The sequence below is a fragment of the Centroberyx gerrardi genome, chromosome 2 (genome assembly GCF_048128805.1).
Source record: "Centroberyx gerrardi isolate f3 chromosome 2, fCenGer3.hap1.cur.20231027, whole genome shotgun sequence".
Classification (NCBI taxonomy): domain Eukaryota; kingdom Metazoa; phylum Chordata; class Actinopteri; order Beryciformes; family Berycidae; genus Centroberyx; species Centroberyx gerrardi.
The window spans coordinates 31,638,530-31,653,390 of record NC_135998.1 but is presented as its reverse complement, the minus strand read 5'-3'; the positions used below and the strand labels follow the sequence as shown (position 1 = coordinate 31,653,390).

General features: G+C 39.9%; 4 pseudogenes; 2 read left to right on the top strand and 2 right to left on the bottom strand.

The window, feature by feature from the left end:
- Positions 1-3,053: 3,053 nt before the first annotated feature.
- Positions 3,054-3,422, bottom strand: LOC139917171 (Ig kappa chain V region 3547 pseudogene; annotated as a pseudogene).
- A 5,549-nt stretch (positions 3,423-8,971) lies between these two features.
- LOC144542529 (Ig kappa-b4 chain C region pseudogene) lies at positions 8,972-9,665 on the top strand (annotated as a pseudogene).
- Positions 9,666-11,801: 2,136 nt separating this feature from the next.
- On the bottom strand, positions 11,802-12,207 carry LOC144542514 (Ig kappa chain V region 120 pseudogene; annotated as a pseudogene).
- Positions 12,208-13,953: 1,746 nt separating this feature from the next.
- Positions 13,954-14,663, top strand: LOC144542364 (Ig kappa-b4 chain C region pseudogene; annotated as a pseudogene).
- The last annotated feature ends 198 nt before the right edge of the window (positions 14,664-14,861 follow it).

Sequence of the window (14,861 nt, the reverse complement as noted above, 5' to 3'; positions counted from 1 at the left end):
CTCCATAATCTCAAGGCAAATATTCTAATTCATGACAGTTGAAATTAAATCCTTGGAATGTGTTTGCTTCTGATTTCTGACTGAGTGAACTGTAAGATTCAATTTAATATACAGTGATCCTGTTTCAAACCTTTTTTCAACAATATAATCATTAAAAAGTAAAAAGTTCATTGAATTAAATATTTTCAATAGAATATTTTTTTGATGAAAATGTCATTGTTGCATCATATTATGAACTATCCTTTTGGTCAAACCGTTAAAGTTTTCGTTTCTCTGCAGCTGCAGAGTCAGATCAGTTGCTCTGCAGCTGAGGGAGGTTTTTGTACGACGTTGTATCACTGTGTGAACGGGAAGCTGTAGCCGCACTGCTGACAGTAGTAAACTCCTGTATCTTCAGTCTGGACTCCACTGATGGTCAGAGTGAAGTCAGTCCCAGATCCACTCCCACTAAAGTTATCTGAAACCCCAGACCCCCGGGTGGTAGCAGAATAAATCAGGAGTTTAGGAGCTTCTCCAGGTTTCTGAAGGTACCAGTGGATGTAGCTACTAACATCTGAACTGGCTTTACAGCTGATAGAGACAGTCTGTCCTGGTTCAACAGACTGAGATTCAGGAGACTGAGTCAGAATGATTTCTGCTGATGAACCTGGAAAATATCAAAAAGAGGAAAAGGGTTATTGAGACAAATACAGGTTGGAGAAACATTATCCATCAAAAGAGAAGAGTATAATTTCTTTAACATGTAGAATAGATGGAAGAAGGTAAATGCTGGTTGTTTCAGCGTTTCTCCATCATAGCAGAACATCATTCTGGTAAACCTGGTTGCATCCTGAAGCAAAGTTTTCAGAAGAGAGGCCCAATCCCAATGTCCCCCCTACGGACTGAGCCCTGAGCCCTCACAGACTTAATTGACGTCACCTGTGTGCGCAGCTGTAGTGCCTGAGTGCGAGAAGTCATGAGGGCTCGAAATGGTATAGGAGGAATGGGACAGCACTTTGTGGCATCACGTGTTGCCTTGACGACGTCAGACATTACTATCCCCCGTCAATTAATCCATTTGTAATTTACTCTTTGTTTGTGCTTTTGTGTAAACAGCATTATTAAGCTAAAATGAAAAAAATGTTGATGAATAATGTTAAATAGGCCTACGTATATGTTTTGCAACATTGCACAGTTTATACTGTGCTAATGGATATAGAAAATACACTTCATTCTACTAGAGGTTAATCTGCACTACATCATTACAATATGAAAAATATGTCAAAAAAAAAAGATAAAAAAGAAACAGTAGGAGGTACATTGAAAACAAAAGGTACTTTTAATAAAGCTTAATGAGCACAAATAAGCACATAGGAAAGCAAAAGGCTATATTACATGCTGCTTATATTAGCGGCATCTAACATCCTTCTTAAACGTTTAGGAAAACTTAATTTTCTTTTTTCTCAAATGAGCTGTTTATTCTGTTTTAATGTTGCAATTTAATTCTTGTTAATTGTTTTTTTGTGGTTTGTCCTTAATTATGTTTTTTTTTTCTTTTGTATCGGGTGTATTTGGCTGATATTTTCCACATACATGAATATTAACGTCACAAACGCTATGAACTGTGGGTAATTCCCTCAAGCAAAGTCTACAGAAATGCGGACTTGCTGAAAGTCTGCATAAAGGGCTCATAAAGTCCGCCAGTGAGCCCTCGCGCACTTACCGATTTCACAGTGGGACAGCCCTGAACCCTCGCGGACTTGTCGGGAACGCGCGTCAAAGTCCGTGAGTCTGTGAGTGCAGACATTGGGATTGGGCCGGAGTCTCACCCTGAACAAGGAGCCCCAGGGTGCCCAGTAGTAGAATCTGTGACATCATCATTGTGCTGCTGGAGTGTCAGTGGCTCTGAAAGGCCTGGACAGCCACTGATCAACACTGGCCTCTTAACGGGTGGAGAGTAGAGAGGCAGGACAGATATGCAAACACACAAACACACACACACACACACACACACACACACACATACACGCACAGAGTCAATGAACTGTAGCTGTCCTGAGCATATCATGGTGTTTCTCCCTCAGTGCTGGGAGCATTGACTATTTAAATGATCCTCATGTACATGAGATTAATAGAAGCTCTTAATAAAGTGTAAGAGCGTTGTCATCCTAGAAGAGACCACTCCCATCAGGATAGAAAAACTATTTATTACACACAGGCTTTTAATGTCCTGTTTTTAATAAACTCCTGGTGTCTTTATCGTTCATCTTAATGGTTTTGATCCTTTATTTTGTCTATAACTCTGTTTTGAAAAGTGCTATACAATAAAATTTTATATTACTGTTTAAGTTTAATGTTACTAAAGCATGTTAGTAAAATGATCCAAGCTGCTTTAAATATATTTATTTCTATATTTCTTTCCTTGTTCTTGGTGCTTGTCTGTATTTCCAGTGGTTTGTCTTTATTTTCTGATGCCAAGGTTTCCTTCTACAGTCTTACACCACATTCCCCTCTTCTGGCCTGACTCAGTGTCTGTACAATAGATACATGTGTTCACTTCCCTTCCTTCAAGAAAAACACTCTCTGGACTTTCCTCTATCTAAGTAGTGCTTCAATATCCAGTTGACTGAATGATCATCCTGATCTGTTTGGATCCTGACAGTCCAGATATTCCAGGACCAGCGTGGATAAACTGTTTGGATCATTCAGCAGTTTGGGGGTCGGCATCAGGGCGGCTTACTTTGCTAGATGTTGTTGTGATTTTAATGGGTCTGATTGGGCTTCTTCACTGGAACTGTCCTCTTCATTTGGGGGAACTTTCAGGTTGTTGAGGTGGGAAGTGGGCTGTTTTAAGTTCAGAAGGCAAACTGGTAGTGACACTGAATATCAGAAATTCTCACCAAATAAGTTCTGTGTGTGTGTGTGTGTGTGTGTGTGTGTGTGTGTGTGTGTGTGTGTTTGTGTGTGTGTGTTTCCTCAGTGAACAGTATCAGTTCCTGCAGTAGCTTCCAGGTGCAGCAGTCAGTTCAGTCTCTGTTCAGTCTGACTGAAGGAGGTTTTTGTACGATGCTTTATCACTGTGTGAACACATACTGACTATTGATATAGTGTTCACTCTGACAGTAGTAAACTGCTGTATCTTCAGCCTGGACTCCACTGATGGTCAGAGTGAAGTCAGTCCCTGATCCACTGCCTGTAAAACGACCTGGAATCCCTGATGCTCTCTTATTAGCCTCGTAAATGAGGAGTTTAGGAATTTCTCCATTTCTCTGTTGGTACCAGGCTAAACGGTGGTTGCCACTAGAAACAAAAACCGGCTGACTGGTTTGACAGCTGATGGTGACCGAGCCTCCCGGAGCAGACCTCACTGCTCCAGGCTGAGTCACTGTGACCTGGCCTCTGGACTCTGAGGATACAGAGACAAAAACATAAACCACCGTCATCGTTTTCTCCGTTTCATTTCAGAGGGACGGATGTTCATAGAGGAGAGGAGTTTGATTCTCTGGACTTTACCTGTGAAGCAGCAGCAGAGGAGAGTCCAGATGAGGATGGAGATCAAAGTCATGTTTTGATGAGGAGGATTTCTGTGGCTTCTGTTGTCATGAAGGACAGCTGTCAGTCATCCAGTGTTCAACTCTCAGGACTATAAACTCTCCCAGAGCACTGGAGCATGGTGCTGCTGATGCAAAGTGGCTCTCTATGGAAATGCTCTGACTGACTCCAACAGGGACTTGGATTACTCTGATGATGCTGTTTCTAAATGGATCAATCAAGTTACCAAACTCTTGATTAACAATGCAAGCTAAATGTTATGTAGATTTGGCTTGATGTCTATAAACAAGTTTTCTTGAAGAATTTTTTCTGTCTTGTTTTAGTTTACTGCTAGAGAAATAAATATCACTGCCAGAAAAACATACAGTATATACACAAAAATTGTTCATGTTGGAACTTTGTGTTAGGTTGATTGTTTAGCTAGTTATTACTTGAGCTTGGTAGGTTTTAAAAATTAAGACTGATTTTGGTGAGTTTTTTTTTTTTTTAAGTGAGAGAGCCGTGTCTCTCTAGAGTGAGAGGATTTTGTACAGTGGCTCAATGACTTTGTATCACTGTGGTGCACTTGAACCAGACTGGATGTTGGAAGTAAGTTCACCTATCTAATGTTTTTACTAATCCATTAAGTACTTTTTAATTTCTTGCATATTAAATGTAGGCTACTCTAGAAAACGAAATATTTGACTTTCCGTGTTGATACATAATTTTTTTCTCAGTTTTCTCAGTTTTCTCTCACCAGTTAAAACACACTTTCATAAATGAAACCCAAAGGACCAATCTAATTATTATAAGTCCTTGGGCCGGAGCAGAAAGCTTGTAGCCTATTCATAACTATTACTTTAAAGTTGCAATCTGAGGACTTGCAAACACACACACACACATACACACACACACACACGCACGCACGCACGCACGTACGCACGCACACACACATACACACACACACACACACACACACACACAATTGGTGAACTGCAGCTGTCCTCAGCATATCATGGTGTTTCCCCCTCAGTGCTGGGAGCATTGACTATTTAAATGATCCTCATTTACATGAGATTAATAGAAGCTCTTAATTAAGTGTCAGAGCGTTGTCATCCTAGAAGAGACCACTCCCATCAGGATAGAAAAACTATTTATTACACACAGACTTTTAATGTCATTTGTTTTCACATATTCCTCTTGTTTTTGCCTGTACGATTCTTCTACAATCTTTTGTTAAATTACAACTTGCCATTTTCATTGCTCATCTTAATGGATTTTATTTGTTTTTATTTTGTCGACAACTCTGATTTAAAAAGTGCTTTCAAATGAGTTTAGTTTAGTTTAGTTTCCTTATTTTTGAGTTAGTCTTTAAATCCAGTGGCTTGGCTTAATGGGGCCCCACAATGAAATTGGAGAAAGGACTGTACGTTTGACAGTCTGTCCATCATCCACAATACTTTGGATGTCACTGATTGGACTTTGACAAAACCTCATTGATGATGCATGTTATTGCTCCATTCCAGCATTTCCAGAATTACACTGATCAGCCTCACAGGGACACTACAAAATTTGTTTGTCTGTACGTCACGCACAATATCTCAGACGCCGCTGATCAGAATTTCAGGAAATTTAAAGGAATGATGCATCTCATTACTCTATTCTGGCATTTTTTAAATTGTGCTGGCTTTACAATGGGCATTATAATGTTTGTTTACTTGTTGGATTTTGCTGAAATGTGGGGGAATGATGCATCTGACCACTGCATTCTCACATTTTCAAAATTCCATTGATCAGCTCAAAGGGGGACACATTACCTGATTTGTTTGCTCATCCATGTGTCCCACAAAATCTCAGATATCACTGACACAATTTTGAATAAAACATAGGGAAATTATGCATCTCACTGTTGCACTCCAGCATTCAAAATAAAGTTGATTGACCCAAGGCAAAACAATAATTACAGCTCAAAACAAGGTGACATATTTGTCACTGATTGGCCCAGACAGGGACTTCATCATTTGTGTGGGACAACATGTTTACTGTTGCCTTGTTTTCTGATGCCAAAGTTTTCTTCTACAGTCTTACACCACATCCCCCTCTTCTGGACTGACTCAGTGTCTGTACAATAGATACATGTGTTCACCCAACTATTCCCTTCCTTCAAGAAAAACACTCTCTGGACTTTCCTCTATCTAAATAAGGCGTCCTGATCCAGTTGACTGAATGATCATCCTGATCTGTTTGGATCCTGACAGTCCAGATATTCCAGGAGCAGCGTGGATAAACTGTTTGGATCATTCAGCAGTTTGGGGGTCGGCATCAGGGCGGCTTACTTTGCTAGATGTTGTTGTGCTTTTAATGGGTCTGATTGGGCTTCTTCACTGGAACTGTCCTCTTCATTTGGGGAACTTTCAGGTTGTTGAGGTGGGAGGTGGGCTGTTTTAAGTTCAGAAAGCAAACTGGTAGTGACATTATGAATAATATCAGAAATTCTCACCAAACAAGTTCTGTGTGTGTGTGTGTGTGTGTGTGTGTGTGTGTGTGTGTGTGTTTCCTCAGTGAACAGTATCAGTTCCTGCAGTAGCTTCCAGCTGCAGCAGTCACTTCAGTCTCTGTTCAGTCTGACTGAAGGAGGTTTTTGTACGACGCTTTATCACTGTGTGAACAGATGCTGACTACTGATGTAGTGTTGACTCTTACAGTAGTAAACTGCTGTATCTTCAGCCTGGACTCCACTGATGGTCAGAGTGAAGTCAGTCCCTGATCCACTGCCTGTAAAACGACCTGGAATCCCTGATGCTCTCTGATTAGTGTTGTGAATTAGCAGTTTAGGAGTTTCTCCATCTCTCTGTTGGTACCAGGCTAAACGGTGGTTGCCACTAGAAACAAAAACCGGCTGACTGGTTTGACAGCTGATGGTGACCGAGCCTCCCGGAGCAGACCTCACTGCTCCAGGCTGAGTCACTGTGACCTGGCCTCTGGACTCTGAGGATACAGAGACAAAAACATAAACCACCGTCATCGTTTTCTCCGCTTCATTTCAGAGGGACGGCTGTTCATAGAGGAGAGGAGTTTGATTCTCTGGACTTTACCTGTGAAGCAGCAGCAGAGGAGAGTCCAGATGAGGATGGAGATCAAAGTCATGTTTTGATGAGGAGGATTTCTGTGGCTTCTGTTGTCATGAAGGACAGCTGTCAGTCATCCAGTGTTCAACTCTCAGGACTATAAACTCTCCCAGAGCACTGGAGCATGGTGCTGCTGATGCAAAGTGGCTCTCTATGGAAATGCTCTGACTGACTCCAACAGGGACTTGGATTACTCTGATGATGCTGTTTCTAAATGGATCAATCAAGTTACCAAACTCTTGATTAACAATATATGAAGGCTAATTGTTATGTAGATTTGGCTTGATGTCTATAAACAAGTTTTCTTGAAGAATTTCTTGTCTTGTTTTAGTTTACTGCTAGAGAAATAAATATCACTGTCAGAAAAAAAACCAAAAATGATTTATTACATGAGCTTGGTAGCTTTTATAAATTGAGATTTTGGTGAGCTTGTTTGGTTAAAAGTGAGAGAGCCTCGTCTCTGAGAGGTTTTTGTACGGCGTCTCAACGAGTTTGTTTCACTTCCAATGTTGGAAGTAAGTTCACCTATCTAATGTTTTTACTAATCCATGAGCTACTTTTTAATTTCTTGCATATTAAATATAAGCGACTCTAGAAAATGAAATATTTGACTTTCCATGGTAATATAATTTTTAAAGAACAGTTTTCTCTCATTAATGAAAACACACTTTAATAAATTAAATCCAATCTAATTATTATGCTATTATGCTATTCTGCTTGGGCCAGAGGAGAAAGCACGTATTCATAACTATTAGTTTAAAGTTGCATCTTGAGGACTTGTAGTTTAGTTTTGTCTGACAAAGTGAGAGAGCCGTGTCTCTCTACAGTGAGAGGTTTTTGTACGGCGGCTCAATGAGTTTGTATCACTGTGGTGGACTTTTGGTGGAGGAACCAGACTGGATGTTGGAAGTAAGTTCACCTATCTAATGTTTTTACTAATCCATAAGCTGCTTTTTAAATTCTTGCGTGTTAAATGTACTCTAGAAAATTGAATATTTGACTTTCCTTGTTAATATATAATTTTGAAAAAAAAAAGTTTTCTCTCACCAGTGAAAACACTTTAATGAATGAAATCCAAATTATCAATATAATTATTATAAGTCTTGGGCTAAAGGAGAAAGCATGTATTCATAACTATTAGTTTAAAGTTGCAACCTGAGGACTTGTAGTTTAGTTTTGTCTGACAAAGTGAGAGAGCCGTGTCTCTCTACAGTGAGAGGTTTTTGTACGGCGGCTCAATGAGTTTGTATCACTGTGGTTGACTTTTGGTGGAGGAACCAGACTGGATGTTGGAAGTAAGTTCACCGATCTAATATTTTTACTAATCCATAAGCTGCTTTTTAAATTCTTGCGTGTTAAATGTACTCTAGAAAATGAAATATTTGACTTTCCATTGTAATATATAATTTTTAAGCAAAAGTTTTCTCTCACCAGTGAAAACACTTTAATAAATTAAATCCAAATGATCAATAAAATTATTCTAATTCCTTGGGCCAGAGGAGAAAGCATGTATTCATAACTATTAGTTTAAAGTTGCATCTTGAGGACTTGTAGTTTAGTTTTGTCTGACAAAGTGAGAGAGCCGTGTCTCTCTACAGTGAGAGGTTTTTGTACGGCGGCTCAATGAGTTTGTATCACTGTGGTTGACTTTTGGTGGAGGAACCAGACTGGATGTTGGAAGTAAGTTTCTTCACAAATATAAAATATCATATCATCTGTCAACTGTATTCTTCCTGTCTCTGAATGTTAATAATAGATACTGTATAAATATATATTGTGTTGATTTACATCACCCATAGTCACCTTTTTTTTTTTATTGTTTCTCTCCTTAACTATGGAGTCTAAATTACTGAAGCTTTACAATACTTTTGTTTACACCACATAAATGAAAAGGCACCTTGAACTTTAAAAAAAAATAAATAAAAGAACAACAGTACTCCTTTGAAAATATAGTTATATATTGACAGTTACAATATTTTGACAGTTTGCTAAATCTTTTTGCTCTTTGACATCTGTTTTGATGAACACCATTTTGTGGTAGGAATTTATTTGTGGTTTAAAATGTCTTTAAACATTGACTCTAACTCATTATTGCAGTTGTTTTGTTTTTCACAACTGCAACACAGCCAGTAGGTTAGTGTAAGTAGTAGTATTTACTTTGACCTTCTTTTACCAAATTCATGGAAAAAAATCTATTTTAAAAATGTATTCAAAATCCAATTTTATAATTTTTCCAATTCTTATCTTATAATTTTGAGCAGATTGAAGATTTGGAAGGAAATTTTAAAATGTAGAAAAATCTGTACTTTTATTTCCATTGAAGTTTGATATATTCCTGATCATATGAGGACTCTGTCTGTGCTGATATGCATGAGAGGTTTCTTAAAGGGAAGTGAAACAATGTGTGACTGAGTGACTGGTGGAGCATAAAAACCATCTGACAGAAACTCCTTAAAGGGGAAAATCGACTCTCACACAGCAAAGGTGTCAAACCGTCTGGTGATTGATTGACAGCTGCAGCCTTCCTGTCCTCTAAGCTGATTGGTGTCTCCTAGGTGATGTCCGTCCCACCCTGACGGTGCTGCCCCCCTCCAGCATGGAGCTGGAGAAAGGGAAGGCCACGCTCATGTGCCTGGCCAACAAGGGCTTCCCCTCAGACTGGAGGCTGGCCTGGAAGGTGGACGGCAGCAGCAGCAGCAGCAGCAGCAGCTGGGAGGAGAGCAGGAGCAGGGTGCTGGAGAAGGACGGCCACTACAGCTGGAGCAGCACCCTGAGGCTCCCTGCAGACCAGTGGAGGAAGGTGGGCTCTGTGACCTGTGAGGCCACCCAGGGCTCCCAGTCTCCGCTATTGGAGACACTGAGGAGAGACCAGTGTTCCCAGTCCTGACCTGACTCACTGGGACTTCTGCTACTGGTTTTACTCTACTGCTTTTAGCACTGTAGTCTCTCTTTCTCTCTCTCTCTTTCACATAATTACATCTTTCAATAGCAATGTTTTCTTGCTCTCAGTAATGCCAATATTCTCTATATGTTAAGACAATAAAGATGTTCTCACCAAATCAGTTGTGTTTCCATGGATTTTATTATAAAAACGATGCTGGCTTATGTTAACAGTGGTAGCATTAAGAGACGAGACTGAGCTCATCTCAGGGTAAAGTGACTAGGATTTTATAAATACTGATGATGCTTTGAGAAGAAATGATGGGATTATGTAATGCATTGTCACAAATTAATTAACTCTGTGAGTGCAACATTAAAGTGATTGTCTGCCTAAAGATAGGCAGGAGCTAGGTGTGGATGTCATTCATTTTTGACTGAAAGATTGGCAATGTTTTTGAAATACAACATAACATTGAAGACAAAGATCCTTATAAAAAAATAACTATCACTAAAATTGTTGTTTTAGTATGATTTGTTTTTTAATAATTTGTATTAAACTATCTTGCTTTGTGATAGTTGGAATTATATTCTTACAATGTATTTGGTCTGACTTTGAGTAAACTGATAGATTCTCTGTAACAGAAAATTATCACTTTTCAAACCTTGTTTCAACAAAATGATCATAACTTCATTACGTTAAATACATTATTTTCATGATGAAAATGTTACTATTGTTTCCTATTATGAACTGTCTTTTTGGTCAAACCTCTAATGTTTGAGTTTCTCTGCAGCTGTAGAGTCAGATCATTTCCTCTGCAGCTGAGGGAGGTTTTTGTACAACGTTGTATCACTGTGTGAACGGGAAGCCGTTACAGTGCTGACAGTAGTAAACTCCTGTATCTTCAGTCTGGACTCCACTGATGGTCAGAGTGTAGTCAGTCCCAGATCCTCTCCCACTAAAACGATCTGAAACCCCAGATTGACGGTTTGTAGCATGATAAATCAGAAGTTTAGGAGCTTCTCCAGGATTCTGAAGGTACCAGTTGAGGCACCCACCAGCACTTGAACTGGTTTTACAGCTGATAGAGACAGTCTGTCCTGGACCAACAGACTGAGATTCAGGAGACTGAGTCAGAATGATTTCTCCTAATGAATCTAGAAAATATCAAAAAGAGGAGAAGGGTTATTGAGACAAATACAGCTTGGAGAAATATCAATATCAAAACAGAAGAAACATGGACAATAGATATAAGAAGGTAAATGCTGGTTGTCTCAGCGTTTCTCCATCCTAGCAGAACATCATTCTGGTAAACCTGGTTGCATCTTGAAGCAAAGTTTTCAGAAGAGAGTCTCACCCTGAACAAGGAGCCCCAGGGTGCCCAGCAGTAGAATTTGTGACATCATCATTGTGCTGCTGGAGTGTCAGTGGCTCTGAAAGGCCTGGACAGCCACTGATCAACACTGGCCTCTTAACGGGTGGAGAGCAGAGAGGAAGGACAGATATGCAAACACATTCAGTTTATATTGCATCACTTGTTCACTCATCCATGTGTGACGCAATATCTCGACACCACTGATCCGATTTTGACAGTTAGGGAAATTATGCATCTCACCACTGCATTTCACTGATTGGCCAAAGGGGGAACTGCAAATACAATTCATCTCAAGATGACTCAAGGTATTTATTACTGATTGGCCCAGGTGGGGACTTAATAATTTGTGGGGGATGACATGTTTAGTGTTTTCTGATGCCAAGGTTTTCTTCTACACCACATTCCCCTCTTCTGGCCTGACTCAGTGTCTGTACAGTAGATACATGTGTTCACCCAACTATTCCCTTCCTTCAAGAAAAACACTCTTTTGACTTTCCTCTGTCTGAATAAGGCTTCCTGATCCAGTTGACTGAATGATCATCCAGATCTGTTTGGATCCTGACAGTCCAGATATTCCAGGAGTGTTCCTGTACTTCTATCTTTGTGAGAGCCAATTTGAGTTTTAAACCTTCAGAGTGAGTGATTTTTGCGACTTGAAGTCATTTTGACCGGTCCTAACGTCTTCAAGAGGCTGTGTTAGGGTTAGGACTTGGTTTTAGGGTTAATGTTAGAATCAGGATTAGGTTAAGATTAGGGCCAGGGGATAGGGAATGAATGTAGTCATGTAGTTGGTGTGTGTGTGTGTGTGTGTGTGTGTGTGTGTGTGTGTGTTTGTGTGTGTGTGTTTCCTCAGTGAACTGTATCAGTTCCTGCAGTAGCTTCCAGCTGCAGCAGTCAGTTCAGTCTCTGTTCAGTCTGACTGAAGGAGGTTTTTGTACGATGCTTTATCACTGTGTGAACAGATGCTGACTACTGATATAGTGTTGACTCTGACAGTAGTAAACTGCTGTATCTTCAGCCTGGACTCCACTGATGGTCAGAGTGAAGTCAGTCCCTGATCCACTGCCTGTAAAACGACCTGGAATCCCTGATGCTCTCTTATTAGCCTCGTAAATGAGGAGTTTAGGAGTTTCTCCATCTCTCTGTTGGTACCAGGCTAAACGGTGGTTGCCACTATGAACATAAACCGGCTGACTGGTTCGACAGCTGATGGTGACCGAGCCTCCCGGAGCAGACCTCACTGCTCCAGGCTGAGTCACTGTGACCTGGCCTCTGGACTCTGAGGATACAGAGACAAAAACATAAACCACCGTCATCGTTTTCTCCGCTTCATTTCAGAGGGACGGATGTTCATAGAGGAGAGGAGTTTGATTCTCTGGACTTTACCTGTGAAGCAGCAGCAGAGGAGAGTCCAGATGAGGATGGAGATCAAAGTCATGTTTTGATGAGGAGGATTTCTGTGGCTTCTGTTGTCATGAAGGACAGCTGTCAGTCATCCAGTGTTCAACTCTCAGGACTATAAACTCTCCCAGAGCACTGGAGCATGGTGCTGCTGATGCAAAGTGGCTCTCTATGGAAATGCTCTGACTGACTCCAACAGGGACTTGGATTACTCTGATGATGCTGTTTCTAAATGGATCAATCAAGTTACCAAACTCTTGATTAACAATATATGAAGGCTAATTGTTATGTAGATTTGGCTTGATGTCTATAAACAAGTTTTCTTCAAGAATGTTTTCTGTCTTGTTTTAGTTTACTGCTAGAGAAATAAATATCACTGCCCGACAAAATGAACTATATACACACCAAAAATTGTTCATGTTGGAACTTTGTGTTATAGGTTGATTGTTTAGCTAGTTATTACATGAGCTTGGTAGGTTTTAAAAATTGAGATTGATTTTGGTGAGCTTGTTTTGTTAAAAGTGACAGAGTCATGTCTCTCTACAGTGAGAGGTTTTTGTACGGCGGCTCAATGAGTTTGTATCACTGTGGTGGACTTTTGGTGGAGGAACCAGACTGGATGTTGGAAGTAAGTTCACCGATCTAATATTTTTACTAATCCATAAGCTGCTTTTTAAATTCTTGCGTGTTAAATGTACTCTAGAAAATTGAATATTTGACTTTCCTTGTTAATATATAATTTTGAAAAAAAAAGTTTTCTCTCACCAGTGAAAACACTTTAATGAATGAAATCCAAATTATCAATATAATTATTATAAGTCTTGGGCTAAAGGAGAAAGCATGTATTCATAACTATTAGTTTAAAGTTGCATCTTGAGGACTTGTAGTTTAGTTTTGTCTGACAAAGTGAGAGAGCCGTGTCTCTCTACAGTGAGAGGTTTTTGTACGGCGGCTCAATGAGTTTGTATCACTGTGGTTCACTTTTGGTGGAGGAACCAGACTGGATGTTGGAAGTAAGTTTCTTCACAAATATAAAATATCATATCATCTGTCAACTGTATTCTTCCTGTCTCTGAATGTTAATAATAGATACTGTATAAATATATATTGTGTTGATTTACATCACCCATAGTCACCTTTTTTTTTTATTGTTTCTCTCCTTAACTATGGAGTCTAAATTACTGAAGCTTTACAATACTTTTGTTTACACCACATAAATGAAAAGGCACCTTGAACTTTAAAAAAAAATAAATAAAAGAACAACAGTACTCCTTTGAAAATATAGTTATGTATTGACAGTTACAATATTTTGACAGTTTGCTAAATCTTTTTGCTCTTTGACATCTGTTTTGATGAACACCATTTTGTGGCATTTATTTGTGGTTTAAAATGTCTTTAAACATTGACTCTAACTCATTATTGCAGTTGTTTTGTTTTTCACAACTGCAACACAGCCAGTAGGTTAGTGTAAGTAGTAGTATTTACTTTGACCTTCTTTTACCAAATTCATGGAAAAAAATCTATTTTAAAAATGTATTCAAAATCCGATTTTATAATTTTTCCAATTCTTATCTTATAATTTTGAGCAGATTGAAGATTTGGAAGGAAATTTTAAAATGTAGAAAAATCTGTACTTTTATTTCCATTGAAGTTTGATATATTCCTGATCATATGAGGACTCTGTCTGTGCTGATATGCATGAGAGGTTTCTTAAAGGGAAGTGAAACAATGTGTGACTGAGTGACTGGTGGAGCATAAAAACCATCTGACAGAAACTCCTTAAAGGGGAAAATCGACTCTCACACAGCAAAGGTGTCAAACCGTCTGGTGATTGATTGACAGCTGCAGCCTTCCTGTCCTCTAAGCTGATTGGTGTCTCCTAGGTGATGTCCGTCCCACCCTGACGGTGCTGCCCCCCTCCAGCATGGAGCTGGAGAAAGGGAAGGCCACGCTCATGTGCCTGGCCAACAAGGGCTTCCCCTCAGACTGGAGGCTGGCCTGGAAGGTGGACGGCAGCAGCAGCAGCAGCAGCAGCTGGGAGGAGAGCAGGAGCAGGGTGCTGGAGAAGGACGGCCACTACAGCTGGAGCAGCACCCTGAGGCTCCCTGCAGACCAGTGGAGGAAGGTGGGCTCTGTGACCTGTGAGGCCACCCAGGGCTCCCAGTGTCCGCTATTGGAGACACTGAGGAGAGACCAGTGTTCCCAGTCCTGACCTGACTCACTGGGACTTCTGCTACTGGTTTTACTCTGCTACTGCTCTCAGTCTCTCTCTCTCTCTCTCTCTCTCTCTCTCTCTCTCTCTCTCCAAAATCATTACATCTTGAAATAGTAATGTTTTCTTGCTCTCAGTAATGCCGCTATTCTCGATATGTTAAGACAATAAAGATCTTTTCACCAAATCAGTTGTGTTTCCACAGATATTATTATCAAAACAACAGATGTCTTATGATGCTGGCTTAATGGTAACAGTGGTTCCATTAAGAGACGAGACTGAGCTTGTCTCAGGGTAAAGTGACTAGGATTTTATAAATACTGCTGATGCTTTTAGAAGAAATGATGGGATTATGTA